Here is a 19705-nt window from a genome sequence, read left to right as displayed (position 1 = left end):
ATTTTTCTCAGTAATATGACCAGGGAAAGACACACACCCACCCTCCTTGGATATCTAACTGTCATCTCAGTTTCGATACGATCAGAATAATTCCTCTGTCTCAAATCTGCTCACCTTCCCCTACAGTCTTCCTCTTCTTAATAAGTGGCAACTCCAGGACATAAACCTCAGCCATCCTTGACTCCTCTTTCCCTATGGAAAAGGATCTATGGAGATCAGCACCCGGATGTATGTCAGCTGCTCCTGTCTTTAAATTGTCACACCCTCCACTGTCATCTCCTACAACATCTTTTGCCTGAAGTACTCCAACAGCTGCCTAAGTGGTCCTCCTGCCTTCGCTTCTCCTTATCTGCCTGCTCCCACTGTCTGCAGACAAGCCTCTTTGGTCCATTGACAATGTAGGATCCAAGGTCTGTACAACAGCTTCCCGCACCCTGCTTGATTTGAGCTCTGACACGATGGCCAACAAGATGGGCCACGGTCTCCCACACCTTCTTGGCTCTAGCCACCCTGGCCACATTTTCGTTCCCCAAACATGCAAACACTTCCTATTCTTTCTGCATGGAACTCTCTTCTGTCAGATAGGCACATAGCTTATTTTATTATTCCATTTCTTTTTAACATTTCTGCGAAAATATCACCTTGTCAGAAAGTCTTTCTTGACCACTCATTATAAAATGGAAACACTCTCTCCATCCTTCAGTTCTCTCCACAGCATTCATCATTCATAACATTGGATATATTTGTTCATTTTTCTTCTCACAACACCCTCCATCCCACTTTCCATGTACAATCCACGAGGACAGAGACTTCTCAGATTTGCTTAGAATAATGTTTGACTTGAACTAGCAGCTCAATTTGTATTTGTTGAATGAATGAATTGATGTTAATATTTGTAATATAACTTGTCATTCTTATAGATTGGGTCAACGTTCTTAAGTATAAGAATTTTAACTACTTTTTCTTTGATTGCTCTTGTACCACTAACCTCTGGCTTTAGTATAATTGACTCGGGCTTTGATAAGAAATATTCCCAACTTTGGAGAATAGCAATTTCTACAGTAAAACCTTACAATTGAATGGATAATATTATGAACAAGTCATTTCTGGCAAAAATATTGTGAAATAAAATGCATCTCTTTAGAGCTCATTTCTTTGGTAGAATTTTTCCTTATGCCCATATAACACTAGATTCTCCTGCATTTATTTTATTTGCTTTAAAATTTAATGCTTATTATATTTGGGAAACTAGAACTGAGTAAAAAATGAAAACCTTTTCCAATGCTATCAACAGATATGGTATCAAGAGTTTTTACCTATTTTTAGTAAGTTTTAACATGCAGTGGAACAAGTAAGGATCCTTTTGTCCCGACATAATTCCCATTGACCATCATTTGTGCTGCAAAGATGGGGCTCTGCACTTTAGCTTGAGTTTCAGACAAACTCAGACTGTCGTATTGAATTTCGAAGCATGTGCACTTGAAATTGGAAGTCTGCTGTCAGTGAGGACAACCCGCTGTAGCCACATCCTGCCTCCTCTCCTGTGATGTGATACAGCTAATCTCAGCTGCAATACTTGAGATGCCTGTTTCTGCTGCAATCTCCGTGAATTTAGAGTGGTGATCAATTAACAGTAAATAGGTTTCTTTGTCAATTTGGAAGCATCCCAATGAAGGTAAAGAGAGTGGAGTAAGGTGATGAATAATTTATAGCTGGAGAGAATCCCTAATTCCCTCTACCCACTTAGAGGTTCTAAATCATATTTTTAGGGGAAACATGAGACCAATAACCAGAAACTTGGGACACAAATTAACTCTGTTTAAGAAAGAGATTTTTTTTTTTTTTTTTTTTTTTTTTTTGCGGTACGTGGGCCTCTCACTGTTGTGGCCTCTCCCGTTGCAGAGCACAGGCTCCGGACACGCAGGCTCAGCAGCCATGGCTCATGGGCCCAGCCACTCCGCGGCATGTGAGATCCTCCCGGACCCGGGCACGAGCCCGCGTCCCCTGCATCGGCAGGCAGACTCTCAACCACTGCGCCACCAGGGAAGCCCCAAAAGAGATTTTTAAACTTAAGGATGTGCCAGCTTTGCTGTTTACACCTGGACTTTATACAAATGCTGTAATTGCAAAGGGCCATTTGTCTGTGACCCTCCTGAGGAACTCTTTGCCATGTCTCTCTTATTATTTTGCCTTTTCCCTTGATTTCTTCTCCAGGAATATTTTGACTTGCTTGCATCTCATTTCGTACCGGTAAAGTCTACACGCCATTGTGAACACAATCGCTGTTTTTATCCTCCTCTGGTAAGTCTTTCTCTGTGCCTCTCAGGGTCTCATCTTGGCCCGGCTTTCCTTTTGTTAGTACTGTATCTTGACAGCTTGGTGTTGGTGAGAAGAACATTTAGAGCTCTGAGGCATGGATGCCTTATAGAGTCTTGCCCAGCATGGAGGTAATTCCCCATTCATTACCTGTCTTCCTCATCCTGCTCTGCCTGTGTGTGGGTAATAAAGACCTGTCTCACCTCGCTCAGTTCCTGAGGTGACGGGGAAGCTGTGGTAAGGTTTCAGCAGGTCCTTCCTCACCAGTGACCTCTGGGGATAGTGGATTCATAGTCTAGCTTGTCCATCCTCACTACACACCTAGAAAGTCAGTCAGCTGACCAGGAAGTCTGGCTTCCTGGTCTTTCCCTCAACACTCTACCCGGTCCCCTAACTCTAGAGTTCAGTCCTAACTGCTGACTAGGGCTCTGGGCCCCTCTTTTAGATATTGCCAGCTCCTTAACCTGGTTTGGATCCCACTTTTGATCTTTTTTGTTTTACATTGTCCTATAGGTTTTCCCTTACCTGGGTCTCTCCTACACATCGTAATGAGAGCTGCCCCCACCTTGAATGTCCTCACCACATATGTACCTGCCCTTCCCTCTTGAATATTGACTCCCTTAGATATAGACTCTGGCCAGAATTGAAAAATGAGAGCTCCCTGACCCCACTGAACTCGGTGATTTTTTATTCCAGGAGGGGGCGGCCCTTCTGTTCTTCCAGAGGTACTCACTCTATGCTAGTTTTAGTTAGCTGAGAGCTTTGGGGATTTAGGAGTGGGACTAGGTATCGATGCTAGTGTACGTCCAATAAAAAATCATCACCATCTCTAGAACCAGAAGTGGATTTATGTGAAGGTAAAGAATCTTAAGTTTCGGGGTTTTCATTTGCATGGGCCCCTTCTGATGCACAGACAGGGACTCCTGCGATGTGTTGGCATAGACAAATGATTTTGTAAATGTGCAAAAGTAAGATAGTTTAACTTCAACCAGTGAACCAAACCACTGTGTCTTTTCACTCTGAGTTCTACTCTGTCATATTTCCACTTGTGGCTGGTGGCATTGCAGTAGGCCCTGACAGTTTTTTGGATTTGGTGAAGGAGAATGTGAATAAGATACATTTAGCCTTGGTACATTGGAATGGATTTACATGTTTAGCAGTTACTTCTAGAAGTAAGCCATGGCTAGTGGAGCAGTCTTGAAGGTTCACAGTGGAGACCTCCCTTCAAGAGAGTATATCAGCATGCTGCCTCCAGCCACGCACCTTCAGATCCATCAGGGCATCACACCGACCATGCTCTCCCTAGGCTGCTCTCAATCAATGACTGAGCATGGCCAGAGTTCTAGAGCTGGGCCATTCCTGCCTGGTGCAGAATGGGCAATCTTTGCCCTGGAGCTTCAGCTTTCTCAGAGCTGCTCTGCAGTCTTAGGGTCCTCCCACCCAATTCTATTTCCTTCTCTCTTCTCACAGGTGTCAGATCTTCATCATGTTTGAAAGATTCTCTGTATTTTCTGTTCACCCTCTTTTTTATCTTCCAAGTATATTCCCCTTAATCAGTCTCTGGCACACCTACTTCCATCTTGGTATCTGCCTGGCAGAGGATGTGAACTGATGCAATGAAAAGTTTCACAAGCTAGTTTGTGTCAGATCTTTGTTTAAACTGAGTTTGGCTGACTCTGATGCTAATGATTTTCACACGATACTGTCTTTTATGTGCTTCGTGGTCCATCAACCAACTTTTGATTCCTTAACCCAAAGTTCAATTCATGGTCATCTATTCTTAGTTTCTGGCCAGCATGTAACAGTATTTCCCAGCTCTCCTCCTGACTCCAGAGTATTTTCTCTAATGTTCTCATCTTAAGCTGCTGCCTTTCCTATGTCTCACTCTACCCAGACTCTGTCATTGCTCAGACATACATTTGCTTATGCTCTTTCCTCTCTCTGAAATACCTTTGCCCAACTAAACTTATACATATTTCTTATTAATTTCTTGCTAATGTGACATGAAAATCTAACACTGACAACATTAATATAAAACCCATAATATACCACTGCAATGAGGACATCTGTGACAAACTGGTAAACACGTGTCATTAATTCAAAGAGCATTTACCATTAATCACTGTTCCAGAAAACTCAGAATGTCCTAAAATCTTAGAGGCCATTTAGGCGAGAAACTTGATATTTTCCCAAATTTGACAACAATTATAAAAATTTACATATTACCAATAAAGAGTTGTAAAACATATAGAAACTTTCCCAAAATACTAAAAAAAAATGTTGACTAACCATAATAAAGACAGTTATGTATCTGCTATAGATTGAATTGTGTTTCCCCCCAATTTCGTATGTTGAAGCCCAAACCTTCAATGTGACTGTATTTGGAGAAAGGGTCTACATGAAAGTAATTAAGATAAAACGAGGTCATAATCATGAGTCAATAGGATTAGTGTCCTCATAAGAAGAGATTGTTCTCTCTCTCTCTCTCTCTCTCCCCCCCCCCCCATCTCTCTCACCCTCTGCCATGTGATGACTCAGTGAGAAGATGGCAATCTGCAAGTCAGGTAGAGGGCCCTACCAGAAACTGAACCTGCCAGAACCTTGACCTTAGGCTTCCTAGCCTCCAGAATTGTGGGAAAATTAATTTCTGTTGTTTAAGCCACTCAGTCTATAGTATTTTGTTATGGCAGCCTGAGCCGACTATGACATTATCTTTTTCTTCTTGCTACAAAACAGTGATTCTTAACTGGGTGTGATTTTTTCCCCCCAGGGAATATTTGACAATGTTTGGAAAACATTTTTGGTGGTCACAAGGGGGGGATGCTACTGGCATCTAGTGGGTAGAGGCCAGAGGTGCTGCAAAAATTCCTACAATGCATAGGATATCTTGTCTCCCCTCTTTCCTCTGCCTGCTCCCAACAAAGAATTGCTGGCTCAGAATGCCAATAGTGTCAAGATTTCAGAACCTGAGTAACCCTGCTATAGAAAACGATATAAAATCTTGTCTTATGAAGAGGTGATCAAAAAAGATGTAGCCAATTACATGGGAGAAGAAGTATATAGGAAGATGTTGAGCAAGTGATTAACAAATATATTTTCTGGGTTTTGTTTGTGATATTTTCATATTGTTAAAGCATGTAATTTATATGTTTTCCTAACCAAAATTTATTTTTATACCCAATTTTGCATTCCTTTTTAAAAAGACACCCCTCAAAATTTTATAATCTTTAGTTCCCCAAACTCTGAGTTAATCTTGGTTTAGATTTTTTTTTTCATATCTTTATTGGAATATAATTGCTTTACAATGTTGTGTTAGTTTCTGCTGTATAACAAAGTGAACCAGTTATACATATGCATATATCCCCATATCTCCTCCCTCTTGCGTCTCTCTTCTACCCTCCGTATCCCACCCCTCTAGGGGGTCAAAAAGCATGAGCTGATCTCCCTGTGCTATGCAGCTGCTTCCCACTAGCTATCTATTTTATATATGGTAGTATATATATGTCAACGCCACTCGCTCACTTCGTACCAGCTTCCCCTTCCCCTTCCCTGCGTCCTCAAGTCCATTCTCTACGTTTGCATCTTTATTCCAGTCTGACCCCTAGTTTCTTCAGAACCTTTTTTTTTTTAAGATTCCATATATATGCGTTAGCATATGGAATTTATTATTCTCTTTCTGACTTACTTTACTCTGTATGACAGACTCTAGATCCATCCACCTCACTACCAATAACTCAATTTTGTTTCATTCTATGGCTGAGTAATATTCCATTGTATGTATGGGCCACATCTTCTTTATTGACTCATCTGTTGATGAACACTTAGGTTGCTTCCATGTCCTGGCTATTGTAAATAGTTCTGCAATGAATACTGTGGTACATGACTCTTTTTGAATTATGGTTTTCTCAGGGTATATGCCCAGTAGTGGGATTGCTGGGTCATGTGGTAATTCTATTTGTAGTTTTTAAAGGAAGCTCCATACTGTCCTCCATAGTGGCTGTATCAATTTACATTCCCACCAACAGTGCAAGGGGATTCCCTTTTCTCCACACCCTCTCCAGCATTTACTGTTTGTACATTTTCTGATGATGGCCATTCTGAACGGTGTGAGGTGACACCTCATTGTAGTTTTTGTTTGCATTTCTCTAATGATTAGTGATGTTGAGCATCCTTTCATGTGTTTGTTGGCAATCTGTATATCTTCTTTGGAGAAATGTCTATTCAGGTCTTCTGCCAATTTTTGGATTGAGTTGTTTGTATTTTGATATTGAGTTGCATGAGCTGTTTGTATATTTTGGAGATTAATCCTTTGTCAGTTGCTTCGTTTGCAAATATTTTCTGCCATTCTGAGGGTTGTCTTTTTGTCTTGTTTATGGGTTCCTTTGCTGTGCAAAAGCTTTTAAGTTTCATAAGGTCCCATTTGTTTATTATTGGTTTTTTTTTTCCATTTCTCTAGGAGGTGGGTCAAAAGGGATCTTGCTATGATTTATATAATAGAGTGTTCTGCCTATGTTTTCCTCTAAGAATTTTATAGTGTCTGGCATATATTTAGGTCTTTAATCCATTTTGAGTTTATTTTTGTGTACGGTGTTAGGAAGTGTTCTAATTTCATTCTTTTACATGTAGCTGTCCAGTTTTCCCAGGACCACTTATTGAAGAACGTGTCTTTTCTCCATTGTATATTCTTGTCTCCTTTATCAAAGATAAGGTGCCCATATGTGTGTGGGTTTATCTCTAGGCTTTCTATCCTGTTCCATGGATCTATATTTCTGTTTTTGTGCCAGTACCATACTGTCTTGATTACTGTAGCTTTGTAGTATAGTCTGAAGTCAGGGAACCTGATTCCTCCAACTCCGTTTTTCTTTCTCAAGATTGCTTTGGCTATTCGGGGTCTTTTGTGTTTCTATACAAATTGTGAAATTTTTTGTTCTAGTTGGTGAAAAATGCCAGTGGTAGTTTGATAGGGATTACATTGACTCTGCAGATTGCTTTGGGTAGTATAGTCATTTTCCAATGTTGATTCTTCCAATCCAAGAACATGGTATATCTCTCCATCTGTTTGTATCGTCTTTAATTTCTTCCATCAGTGTCTTATAGCTTTCTGCCTTCAGGTCTTTTGTCTCCTTAGGTAGGTTTATTCCTAGGTATTTTATTCTTTTGGTTGCAATGGTAAATGGGAGTGTTTCCTTAATTTGCCTTTCAGATTTTTCATCATTAGTGTATAGGAATGCAAGAGATGTCTGTGCACGCATTTTGTATCCTGGTACTTTACCAAATTCATTGATTAGCTCTAGTAGTTTTCTGGTGGCATTTTTAGGATTCTCTATGTATAGTATCATGTCATCTGCAAACAGTGACAGCTTTACTTCTTCTTTTCTGATTTGGGTTTCATTTATTTCTTTTTCTTCTCTGATTGCTGTGGCTAAAACTTCCAAAACTATGTGGAATAATTGTGGTGAGTGTGGGCAACCCTGTCTTCCTCCTGATATTAGTGGAAATGGTTTCAGTTTTTCACTATTGAGAACAATGTTGACTGTGGATTTGTCATATATGACCTTTATTATGTTGAGGTAAGTTCCCTCTATGCCTACTTTCTGGAGGGTTTTTAGCATAAATGGATGTAAATTTTGTCAAAAGTTTTTTCTGCACCTGTTGAGATTATCATATGGCTTTTACTGTTCAGTTTGTTAATATGGTGTATTACAGTGATTGATCTGCGTATATTGAGGAATCCTTGCATTCCTGGGATAAACCCCACTTGATCAAGGTGTATGATCCTTTTACTGTGCTGCTGGGTTCTGTTTGCTAGTATTTTGTTGAGGATTTTTGCATCTATATTCATCAGTGATATTGAACTGTAGTTTTCTTTTTTTGTGACATCTTTGTCTAGTTTTGGTATCAGGGTGATGGTGGCCTAGTAGAATGAATTTGGGAGTGTTCCTTCCTCTGCTGTATTTTGGAAGAGTTTGAGAAGGATAGGTGTTAGCTCCTCTCTAAATGTTTGATAAAATTGACTGTGAAGCCATCTGGTCCTGGGCTTTTGTTTGTTGGCAGATTTTTAATCACAGTCTCAATTTCCGTACTTGTGATTGGTCTCTTTATATTTTCTATTTCTTCCTGGTTCGGTCTCAGAAAGTGGTGCTTTTCTAAGAATTTGTCCATTTCTTCCAGGTTGTCCATTTTATTGGCATATAGTTGCTTGAGGTAATCTCTCATGATTCTTTGTATTTCTGCAGTATCAGTTGTTACTTCTCCTTTTTCATTTCTAATTCTGTTGATTTGAGTCTTTCTCTTTTTTTCTTGATGAGTCTGGCTAATGGTTTATCAATTTTGTTTATCTTGTCAAAGTACCAACTTTTAGTTTTATTGGTCTTTGCTGTTGTTTCCTTCATTTCTTTTTCATTTATTTCTGATCTGAGTTTTTTGATTTCTTTCCTTCTGTTAACTTTCAGGTTTCTTTTGTTCTTCCTTCTCTAATTGCTTTAGGTATAAAGTTAGATTGTTTATTTGAGATTTTTCTTGTTTCTTGAGGTAGGATTGTATTGCTATAAACTTCCCTCTTAGAACTGCTTTTGCTACATCCCATAGGTTTTGGGTCATCGTGTTTTCATTGTCATTTTTTTTCTAGATATTTTTTGCTCTCCTCTTTGATTTCTTCAGTGATCTCTTGGTTATTTAGTAGTGTATTGTTTAGCCTCTTTGTGTTTGTATTTTTTACAGATTTTCTCCTGTAACTGATATCTAGTCTCATAGCGCTATGTTCTGAAAAGATACTTGATACAATTTCAATTTTCTTAAATTTACCAAGGCTTGATTTGTGACCCAAGATATGATCTATCCTGGAGAATATTCTGTGTGCACTTGAGAAGAAAGTGTATCCTGTTGTTTTTGGATGGAATATCATATAAATATCAATTAAGTCCATCTTGTTTAATAAGTCATTTATAGCTTGTTTTTCCTTATTTATTTTCATTTTGGTTGATCTCTCCTTTGGTGAAAGTGTGGTGTTAAAATCCCCTACTATTATTGTGTTACTGTCGATTTCCTGTTTTATGGCTGGTAGCATTTGCCTTATGTATTCAGGTGCTCCTATGTTGGGTGCATAAATGTTTACAATTGTTATATCTTCTTCTTGGATTGATCCCTTCATCATTATGTAGTGTCCTTCTTTGTCTCTTGTAATAGTCTTTAGTTTAAAGTCTATTTTTTCTGATATGAGAATTGCTACTCCATCTTTCTTTTGACTTCCATTTGCATGGAATATCTTTTTCCATCCCCTCACTTTCAGTCTGTATGTGTTCCTAGGTCTGAGTGGGTCTCTTGTAGACCTGCATATATACAGGTCTTGTTTTTGTATCCATTCAGCCAGTCTATGTCTTTTGGTGGGAGCATTTAATCCATTTACATTTAAGGTAATTATTGATATGTATGTTCCTATTACCATTTTCTCAATTGTTTTGGGTTTGTTTTTGTAGGTCTTTTCCTTCTCTTGTGTTTCTTGCCTAGAGAAGTTCCATTAGCATTTCTTGTAAAGCTGGTTTGGTGGTGCTGAATTCTCTTTGCTTTTGCTTGTCTGTAAAGATTTTGATTTCTCTGTCAAATCTGAATGAGACCTTTGCTGTGTAGAGTAATCTTGGTTGTAGGTTTTTTCCCTTTTATCACTTTAAATGTGTCCTGCCAGTCCCTTCTGACTTGCAGAGTTTCTGCCGAAAGATCAGCTGTTAATCTTATGGGGATTCCCTTGTATGTTATTTGTTGCTTTTCCCTTGCTGCTTTTAATAATTTTTCTTTGAATTTAATTTTTGATGGTTTGATTAGTATGTGTCTCGGTGTGTTTCCCTTTGGGTTCATCCTGTATAGGACTCTGTGCTTCCTGGACTTGATTGACTATTTCCTTTCGCATGTTAGGGGATTTTTTGACTATAATCTCTTGAAATATTTTCTCAGATCCTTTCTTTTTCTCTTCTTTTTATCGGACCCCTATAATTCCAATTTTGGTGTTTTTAATGTTGCCCCAGAGGTCTCTGAGACTGTCCTCAATTCTTTTCGTTCTTTTTTCTTCATTCTGCTCTGTGTTAGTTATTTCCACTATTTTATCTTCCAGGTCACTTATCTGTTCTTCTGCCTCAGTTATGCTGCTATTGATTCCTTCTAGAGAATTTTTAATTTCATTTATTGTGCTGTTCATCATTGTTTGTTTACTCTTTTGTTCTTCTTGGTCCTTGTTAAATGTTTCTTGTATTTTCTCCATTCTATTTCCAAGATTTTGGATCATCTTTAGTATCATTACTCTGAATTCTTTTTCAGGTAGACTGCCTATTTCCTCTTCATTTCTTTGGTCTGGTGGGTTTTTACCTTGCTCCTTCATCTGCTCCATAGTTCTCTGTCTTCTCATTTTGCTTAACTTACTGTGCTTGGGGTCTCTATTTTGCAGGCTGCAGGTTCATAGTTCCCATTGTTTTTGTTGTGTTCCCCAAGTGGGTAAGGTTGGTTCAGTGGGTTGTGTAGGTTTCTTGGTGGAGGGGACTGGTGCCTGTGTTCTGGTGGATGAGGCTGGATCTTGTCTTTCTGATGGGCAGGACTGTGTCTGGTGATGTGTTTTGGGTTGTCTGTGAAGTTATGATTTTAGTCAGTCTCTCTGCTAATGGGTGGGGTTGTGGTCATGCCTTGCTAGTTTTTTGACATGGGGTGTCCAGCCCTGAGGCCTTCTGGTTATTAGGTGGAGCTGGGTCTTGGCGTTGAGATGGAGATCTCTGGGAGATTTTTGCTGTTTGATATTATGTGGTGCTGGGAGGTCTCTGGTGGTCCAGTGTCCTGAACTCGGCTCTCCCACCTCACAGGCTCAGGCCTGACACCAAGCTGGAACACCAAGACCCTGCCAGCCACATGGTAATCATTCTTTCCAGTGGTGGACCAACAGTGGGGCAGGGAGAGTTGTTTGTCCAAGCTAAAGTCCAGCTGGAGGAGGTCATGGAGAGGACATAATGGCTGGTTGAATAGAGAGGTGTACCCAGGCCATGCAGTGACTTGACTCTTGGGTAGTGGTGGTGCCTTCCCGCATCCTGGTTCCCTGGTTTAGAATTGTGATTAAACACTTTTATACAACACCAGTAAAATTTGACTTCATTATGATTCTCTTTCTCAGTTTTATAATTTTATTTTTGGGGTTTAGTCAAACAATCTAAAAATGCTTGGTAAAGTGTAATGAAATAGAACATTTTTATAAGTGCAATAAAGTGCTGTTATTATTGTATATGTAGGCAAGAGATTTGGTCTTTCTCACTAAATCCTTTTTGCTCTTTGTGTATGTGGCAGGGGTGTGAGGGTCAATTTTCCAGGAAGCAGTGAGGGAGAAAAGGGAGGACTGGGTGAAGGAATCTTGGGTGCCTATCCTTGCACACCCTGCAGAGCACCATTTATTTCCATCTCCATGACTGAAAGACACTTCATCCTCATTTCAGCAACTTGATGGTGATTCCCCTTCTAAATACATGATAAAACCTATGAAGTACTGGCCTTCTTGAATCTGTAACTGCTAACAGGATCCAAGGAGTTTTCAATCAATGACAGAAAAAGAAATGATACAGAACATAAAACTGCCAAGAATTCCTATAGACAGAGTTATCATAGACTCTTTAACAACAGCAACAACAAGAGCAGTGGGCACATTTTTGGCTTCTTAAAGGAGGGAGGCCACATTCTCAGGCAGGTTGGCTCACCTGGGCATTTTCCTCAGGTGACTGGTCCTGACGGCACCGTTAAGGTGACACACTAAACACACAGGAGGAGGCCTTTTTGAGTGACCTTCCCGGGAAATGAGGGCATGATTCTGGCAGTGGCAATTGCTGCCCTTAGCTTCAGGGTGACACGCGGTCCTGATGGCACCAGGCAAACCCTCCCCTCCCTCTCTCCCTCCCTCTTAGGGCTTTTGGCCTCCTCACTGAAGGGATGAGCCCAGGGCCCAGCAGGAAAGACTTTCTGGTGATGTGTTGCATGGGGGCTACCATTTTACAAACTTGAATGGGATAGGTAGACACAGTCATCCCATGTTTTACCTCAAGCTGGAGAAACAGAAACTATCATCTAAAAGCCTACCTTCATGGTGTTTCAGTGTTCAGGGCTCTTCCTCACGTGGTGTATCCTGGGGTCTCTTCTTTAGTGGTGGAGGTACACATGGGAATCCTCCATACTTTACCCACATCTTTCACCCCACTCTTGTAAAATTAATTACTGCAAGTCTTGCCAATTTTGAAATTTCTTGAATATTTCCCATTGTTTCATTACCTTATTTAGGGCCTTCATCAATCCTCTTTTGGACAGCCGAACAGATTCTTATTTGGATTGCCCACTCTTCTTAGTCTACACAGCTACCAAATGATCTATCTATCCCTCTATGGTACAACAGAACTCATTGTATTTTATTACTGAACTTATCTTAGTAGATTATTGTTATGTTATTTAGTATCCCTTTTCTTCATTAAATTGTGAGCTCTCAAGAGTAGGATCATACAACAATGTGTAGCACATAGTAGTTACTTGGTAAGTGGCTGATGAAGAAATAGGTTGGTACATGAATGAATGAAGATGATGTTCATGACTTCTCCTAATTCTTTTGGCTTCCAAATAACTATTCTATGTTCAACCTCAAATTATCTGACAATTTATTTTTACCAAGTGATTATAGTGTTATGTTGTTTAGAAAATTATCTAAAGAACATAATGGTATATGGATATTAAAGTCCTAAATCATATATATATGTTTGGAAATCTCATCATATGGCATTTTTGAATTGAAAAAGAGCCTAGAAATCCACTAGATTTCTACATTTTATAGATGAGAAACTGAGGCTCAGTATCTCATTTCTCAGCAATTCCTCAGAAATAGAACCTGAGATAGCATCCCCGGGCTGTGTTCTTGACACATTTCTAAGTCCCTGGCCCAAGAGCTAATGTCTGGCCCAAGTGTTAGGGTCAGGCACTAAATAAAATGACTATAAGTCATAATGTTGTAGGTTGTATTTCCTAGGAAGCAGGCTCTGAGATGGAGTTTAGCTTGCAGGATGTTTATTAAGGAGTACCTTTGGGGTGAACACCTGTGAAATGGAAGGGAGGAAAGCAGGACTGAGCAGAGGAAGAGGTTGAGCTGCAATACATTCCTGATGGTTGCCTTAGCTGATCTCAAAGGAGCTCCAGAGCAAGAGTGGGCTTTCAGAGTTGTCCCGAGTTGGGTCAGGATAGCCAGCATTTTATAGTCCTGCATTGAATGTGGGCCAGCTTAGAGAAGGTCTGAGGCAGTTCTCTGCATTTGAGTTAATCCCCAATAGGCTGAGAGCTGAAGGCTATCTTTTGCTAGCACTCCTAGCATCTGTCTGGGAAACACATTCTTCCTTGAAGGAGAATCTAGGTAGCAAACCACAGTATTATCTCAATAAGCTTTCATAAGAATAGGTTTTTCTATGGATGTAGATGAGGATTCTGGTTTGGATCAAGTAACCTCAGTTGACAAAGGCAATAGAGTGGTTCTGTAGTTGTCAGTTGGGTCTCAGTTCAAAATGCAGCTGTATATATAGTGACACAATATAGCAAATTTATATTAGAGACTTCTGAAATTCTGAGATAATTTTTTGATAACTATTTTTCTTCTTTTCCATTATTTGATGTCTTAAGAGATTTCTTAATATGAAATAAACTTTTATGGCATTACAATAATAAATATTGCAAGAGGTCTATCTGGCTAATCAATCAATCAATCTTGCAATCGTGGTGAACAATTTTTTTTTTTTTGAAAATTTACCAGAAAAGAGAGATCTCAGTTATTGTGATTATTTTGGCTCCAAACACTGGCTGGAAAGGAGGCTCTAGGGGCAAAAGCTTGTCTTAAAAAATACCCAGGAGACTTTGAAAAGGAGGATGAGAAGAGCATAAACCTTGAGGAGGTATTAAAAGGTATTATCAGGTGGCAGAAAGATCATCCTCTGTTCAAGCAGGATAATGGTCCAAGTTAACCTCAGACCTTTCAGATTTCAAGTGTGCACAGTAAAAAGCAATAATAAAAATGTTTTGTCATTTATGTCTGAAGATGATATTGGTGACTCATACCTGTAAGGTATCTTCTACTTATTTTTCTTGTAGGAGCAATAGATTTGTGTGAGCTGTTCACTCTTTCCCTGTCCCCTCCCTACAAGAAAAGAATGTTCTCCAAGAAGATTAAGCAGGGTTAGGGGCAGACTGTGTCTTTGCACAGAGCAGTGGCCGCTCTGCTCTGTGCAAATGTTATGTTTGATTTTATTTTGTCATTTTGTTTGAAGATTTCTGTACTTGTTTTCTGTTGTTTTGTATGTTTTGCCCCTCAAAATGTTTTTTTTTTTTGTTTGCTCTTTTTGTCATATGAAATGTGTTCATTTAAAATTTTGTTGCCTAACAATTTGGAAGAAAAATATCCCTGAAAACAACATTTTAGAGGGTACTTTTTTTTTAAATAAATTTATTTATTTTATTTATTTATTTTTGGCTGTCTTGGGTCTTCATTGCTGCACGTGGGCTTTCTCTAGTTGTGGCAAGGTGGGGCTACTCTTCGTTGCAGTGCGCAGGCTTCTCACCACGGTAGCTTCTCTTGTTGTGGAGCATGAGCTCTAGAGCGCAGGCTCAGTAGTTGTGGTGCACAGACTTAGTTGCTCTGTGGCATGTGGGGATCTTCCTGGACCACGGATCGAACCCGTGTCCCCTGCATTGGCAGGCAGATTCTTAACCACTGCGTCACCCGGGAAGTCCTGGGGGTACCCTTAAAATTAAAAAATGGCTGAATATCAATGTCATGAATGAACCAGAAACTGTTGCCACCCTCCTGCTCCACCACATGCCCACTTTTATTCACCCCTTCTGCTTCATAAGTTTTTTCATATGATATGAGATTTCTGATGATATTATTAAATTATCATATGTTGACCTTACATAACTATTCTTTCTAAATCATTTTTTTGTTTGTTTCACAATTATTATTACATTTAAGTGATTTAATGCCTTCTGCACATCCTCCTACAACACAGGCTCACTTTTTGGCACTCCCATTTTTTAATTTCTAAATTGAAGTATAATTGATTTACAGTGTTATATTAGTTTCAGGTGTGCAATGTAGTGAGTCAACATTTTTATAGATTATATTCCATTTAAATTTATAACATTATATTATATATATATGCCTATATTCCCTGTGCTGTACATTGTATCCTATATAGTAGTTTGTACCTGTTAACCCCCTATTCCTATCTTGCCCCATCCCCTCACCTGTCTCCCACTAGTTTGTTCTCTCTATCTATGAGTCTGTTTCTATTTTGTTTTATTTTTTAGCTTCCACATAGAAGTAAAAACATATAGTATTGTCTGTCTTTGTTTGACTTATCTAACTAAGCATAATACCCTTCAGTTCCATTCATGTTGTTGCAAATGGCAAAATATTGGCTATCATCAAAAAGACAACAAATAATAAATGCTGGAGAGGATGTGGAGAAAAAGGAACCCTAGTACACTGTTGGTGGGAATGTAAATTGGTGCAGCCACTATGGAAAGTAACATGGAGGCTCCTCAAAATATTAAAAATAGAACTACCATATGATATAGCAATATATTCGAAGAAAATGAAAACATTAATTCAAAGAGATACATGCACCCCAGTGTTAGTAGCAGCATTATTTACAACTGCCAAGATATGGAAACAACATAAGTGTTCATCAATAGATGCTCGACTGTTTTTTAGATTGATCTTTTGAACAGTTAACATTTTGGGGGAGTACTCTGGGAGATATCCTTTGTGAGCCTGTGCATTACTAAGAATAATTTTCTCCTATCATTAATGGAATGATAACTTGGTTGAATACAGGGTTTGGTGGCAATTTTTTTTCAAAATACCTTTAAGTTGTTTTGTTTTGTACCTTTTTAAAATTGGCTTTTAATGCTATAGAGAAGCCCAGGGACAACTTCAGAGATTTTCTTCTGAGAGAGGTTTTCTCCTGAGAGAGGTTTTCCTCTGTGTGTCCTGCCCCCAGTCTCAGAGATGCATAATTTGCTCTTTTTTTTTTCCCTTAGAATTAACAGCTTCACCATAATATGATGAGAAAAAGGTAGGACCTTTTAATCTAAGCCTTAGGTCTTGAGATGTTTTTGAAGTTCCCTTATGTAACTTAGGGAAACGTTAGGAACATTTTAATCTATTGAGAGAAACATAAAAACATTTTACTTTATTAGGAATCTTCATTGTTTTATATCATTTGTTATTTATTATGTCATATTTGTTGGTTTTTCTTTTTCAGGAAATCAATTATCCATTTCTTATGTCTTTACTTTCTGTCTTCCATTTTAATCATCTTTAATCATATAAGTTTTCTTCTCTTGTCCTTCTGTTGGAAGAGGCTGTTGAGAAAACATGACTGCCTGTGACCCTGCAATCAGAGGTTCCTCCCCCCTCCTGTCCTTGGCATGTACATTCTGTCCACCATGCCCACACTAGGAGCTGTTTCAAGCACATAGACTTGAGAGAGCAATGTGGTGTTGAGACCATCTGGACAGTATACCTAACTAAACCCAGTTAAGTCCTTTATATAAACTTTTAAGATTTGGTGGGTGTGGAGATCTACTTGCCTTGCAGCTGCCCATAATAAGCCTCATATATGAGATCCTTTGCTTATTAAACTTACCACCGACCAATCTGGAGTGGCCTGCATCTTTCTTTGGTCTCTGCTTGCCCTCCATGTGCAGGAGCCAGTTTTAGAACCAACACCTTCTGCATTCTTGAAGTGCTTCCTAAGTTTGTTGCCTATTGAATTTAGTTTTCAATAATATGGCTTCTAATATCTTGCTCATCTTTTTATCCTGATATTGCCTTTCTCTTCATAAAGACATATTAAATGAATGATTTAATTTTATGGCAGTTTTTATCATTACAGTCTTTCCTTCTTTTAAAAAATTCTAGCTCCTTGATTCAGTCAGTTCCAGTCCTATCTAAATGTTAACATTATATTATTTCATAGAGTCCATGTTTTCTTCAATTTCATTGGGAATGAAAATCAGGTTTCTGCAAAAACAAACCTACCATTTTTTTTTTACCACTTCCTATAATAGTTCTTTTTCAAAAGTTTTATTTTTCTTTTGCATTTTTAGTACTTATATCCTCTTCCTTTTTAAAGTGTAGACTATTTTCATAAGTACTATGCATATTTTTCTTTGGTTTTATTATTTTCTTTCCCTGAATGAGCAGAGTAACTCCTACCATGATATTTTCCAGCAAACAGTTTTGGTGGTTTCTCTTGGGTTAAACTCATTGTCCATTTGACAGCGGTTAGAGCTGTCTCAGACTTTAAACTGGAGGCAAGTGTTGTTGATGTTAAAAAATTCCTGGTGTTTAGGTGTTCTTTCTGTAATACGGTCAAGCTGGCTTGGGAGGGATCGTTTCCTGGTCCAATTACATTACATTGCTGTGAGTTGGGGAATAAATTCCGGGGTAATTGAAGCACTCTTTAGTTCTTCTTTGCCAAAGACAATGAATAAACAATCAACAACATTCCCACTCCTCCAAGATCTTTCAAGCTGAGACCTTCTCTATAGCTGTACTAATGTCCCTGGAGTTCAAGCATCACATTTTGATAAACATCCCATCCCAGCCACATTTTTTTTATATTTACAGTAATTATTATCTAATAGTAGGTAGAACAAGTGATATTATTTTCACTTGAGAACTAATCACAGGAACACAGGCAGATGTTGGCAACGTGACTCTGGCTACATGAGAAAGCAAGCTGCAAACACATAGCTGGAGTTTTCCCTTTATTGGTCAGGAATGTCTCCAACGAGGTAAGGACAGAAGTCAAGTACCAGTAAGGCTGGTACCCTTAGCATTGAAGCATGAACCTGCTGATAATAATCCTTTACTTTCTGACTCATGGGGAGATCTGCAAGGGTGGGGCACTCGAGGGACTAGAGTAAGTGGCAATTAATCAATCAGCTGAGAAGTATTTCAAAATTTTACCAACTCATATGACCATACCAGTATAGGCATCTCCTACATACTCCTGGCCTCTGACTAGAAAGTTTCCTTGGAAAAATGCCTGTTTAGTTGAAATTACTGATGGAATCAATAATTATTTCTAATTTTTAGTGGGAGTAAAATTTTGCAACACTTACTGAGTTTTCAAGAGTATTTCATTGTGGGATACTATGAAGGAGGTAAGTCATGAAGTACTATAACTATCCAGGGGTTCCCCCCCCCCGGGGACACAGACGGGTACTGGTCCGCGGCCTTGTTAGGAACCGGGCTGCATAGCAGGAGGTGAGTGGCAGGAGAATGAGTGAAGCTTCACCTGCTGATTACCACCTGAACCATCCCCCCCCCCAACCCCGTCCATGGAAAAATTGTCTTCCACAAAACCAGTCCCTGGTGCCAAAAAGTTGGAGACCACTGATTTAAATTATTTCACAAGGAAAGAAATAGAAACTAAACAAATTTTTCTAAATTAGCATGGCCTGTGACTGGAGTCCTTATTTCATTTATTTGTCTGCCTCCTGCTGTATTGAAATCTTGTATCATGTTCTTTCCTGTGTGCAGCTGATCCTATAAGAAATAGAACTATTGCCAAAGAAACTTTGGTTAGGAATTATGGGGTTTTTGTCTGTTTGTTTTTACTTTGTTTCTTACTTAGCTGTCTGATCTTGAATGACTCAATATCTCTGAATTTGGTTTTGTTCACCTGTAAAATATGCTGTCCAGAAGATCAAATAAAATAAAGGGTGTGGGAAAGCCTTATATGTTATAACATTGAAATGTTAGTAGCTTATGAATGCATGTATGTTTTCTGTTTTCTATGAGGTTTAAGCATCCCTGATGTTATGTGTTTGAGCACCATTTAAGGAATTGTGCATTGTGCATGGTATTATGCATATTTGTACATTGAGTGAGTGCATTTATAACTTGTCAGCCTGCTTTCAAATGACTGTAATGAAATTTTTTCTTCTTGATTTTCAGGTAAGTTCTATAAAATCCAGCAAGAAATAAATTAAGGTTTTCTGTATATATTTATTTTGAGTAGTGTTAATGTCCTAAAATTATTCTTGATTATTTATCACTTCCTCTAACCTTCATTATTTAAATTAGTGTATACTTACTACACTATTTTACACTGATTACACTTGTTGCTTATCTCACTAGTGTAAATGTCAAGTTTCTTTTATTATAAATGTTTTACTCTTGTTTCCTTCCTTTGCTGCAGTTTTAAACATCTAGGCATTCTTGAATATAATGGGGGAGAATAGTATCTTTTACAGAATGCTCAAACATTCTTTCTATCTTGACTTTTTTGTTTTGGTTTTGGTAGAAGTATGAGAAAATTTACTGATTTCTTTA

The 19705-nt window shown here is 38.7% G+C and overlaps 1 long non-coding RNA gene across 1 annotated transcript in view; it reads left to right on the top strand.

The window, feature by feature from the left end:
- Positions 1 to 15059, top strand: part of LOC141276974 (uncharacterized) — a 45924-nt gene extending 30865 nt beyond the window's left edge. The window contains exons 2-3 of the long non-coding RNA XR_012327462.1: positions 2215 to 2301; positions 14449 to 15059. This is a non-coding gene — a long non-coding RNA (uncharacterized lncRNA). The remainder of the gene's footprint in view (positions 1 to 2214; positions 2302 to 14448) is intronic.
- The last annotated feature ends 4646 nt before the right edge of the window (positions 15060 to 19705 follow it).

Source organism: Tursiops truncatus, chromosome 18 (genome assembly GCF_011762595.2).
Source record: "Tursiops truncatus isolate mTurTru1 chromosome 18, mTurTru1.mat.Y, whole genome shotgun sequence".
NCBI lineage: Eukaryota > Metazoa > Chordata > Mammalia > Artiodactyla > Delphinidae > Tursiops > Tursiops truncatus.
Note: the sequence above shows the minus strand (reverse complement) of the source record. Positions and strands in the feature narration are given on the sequence as shown.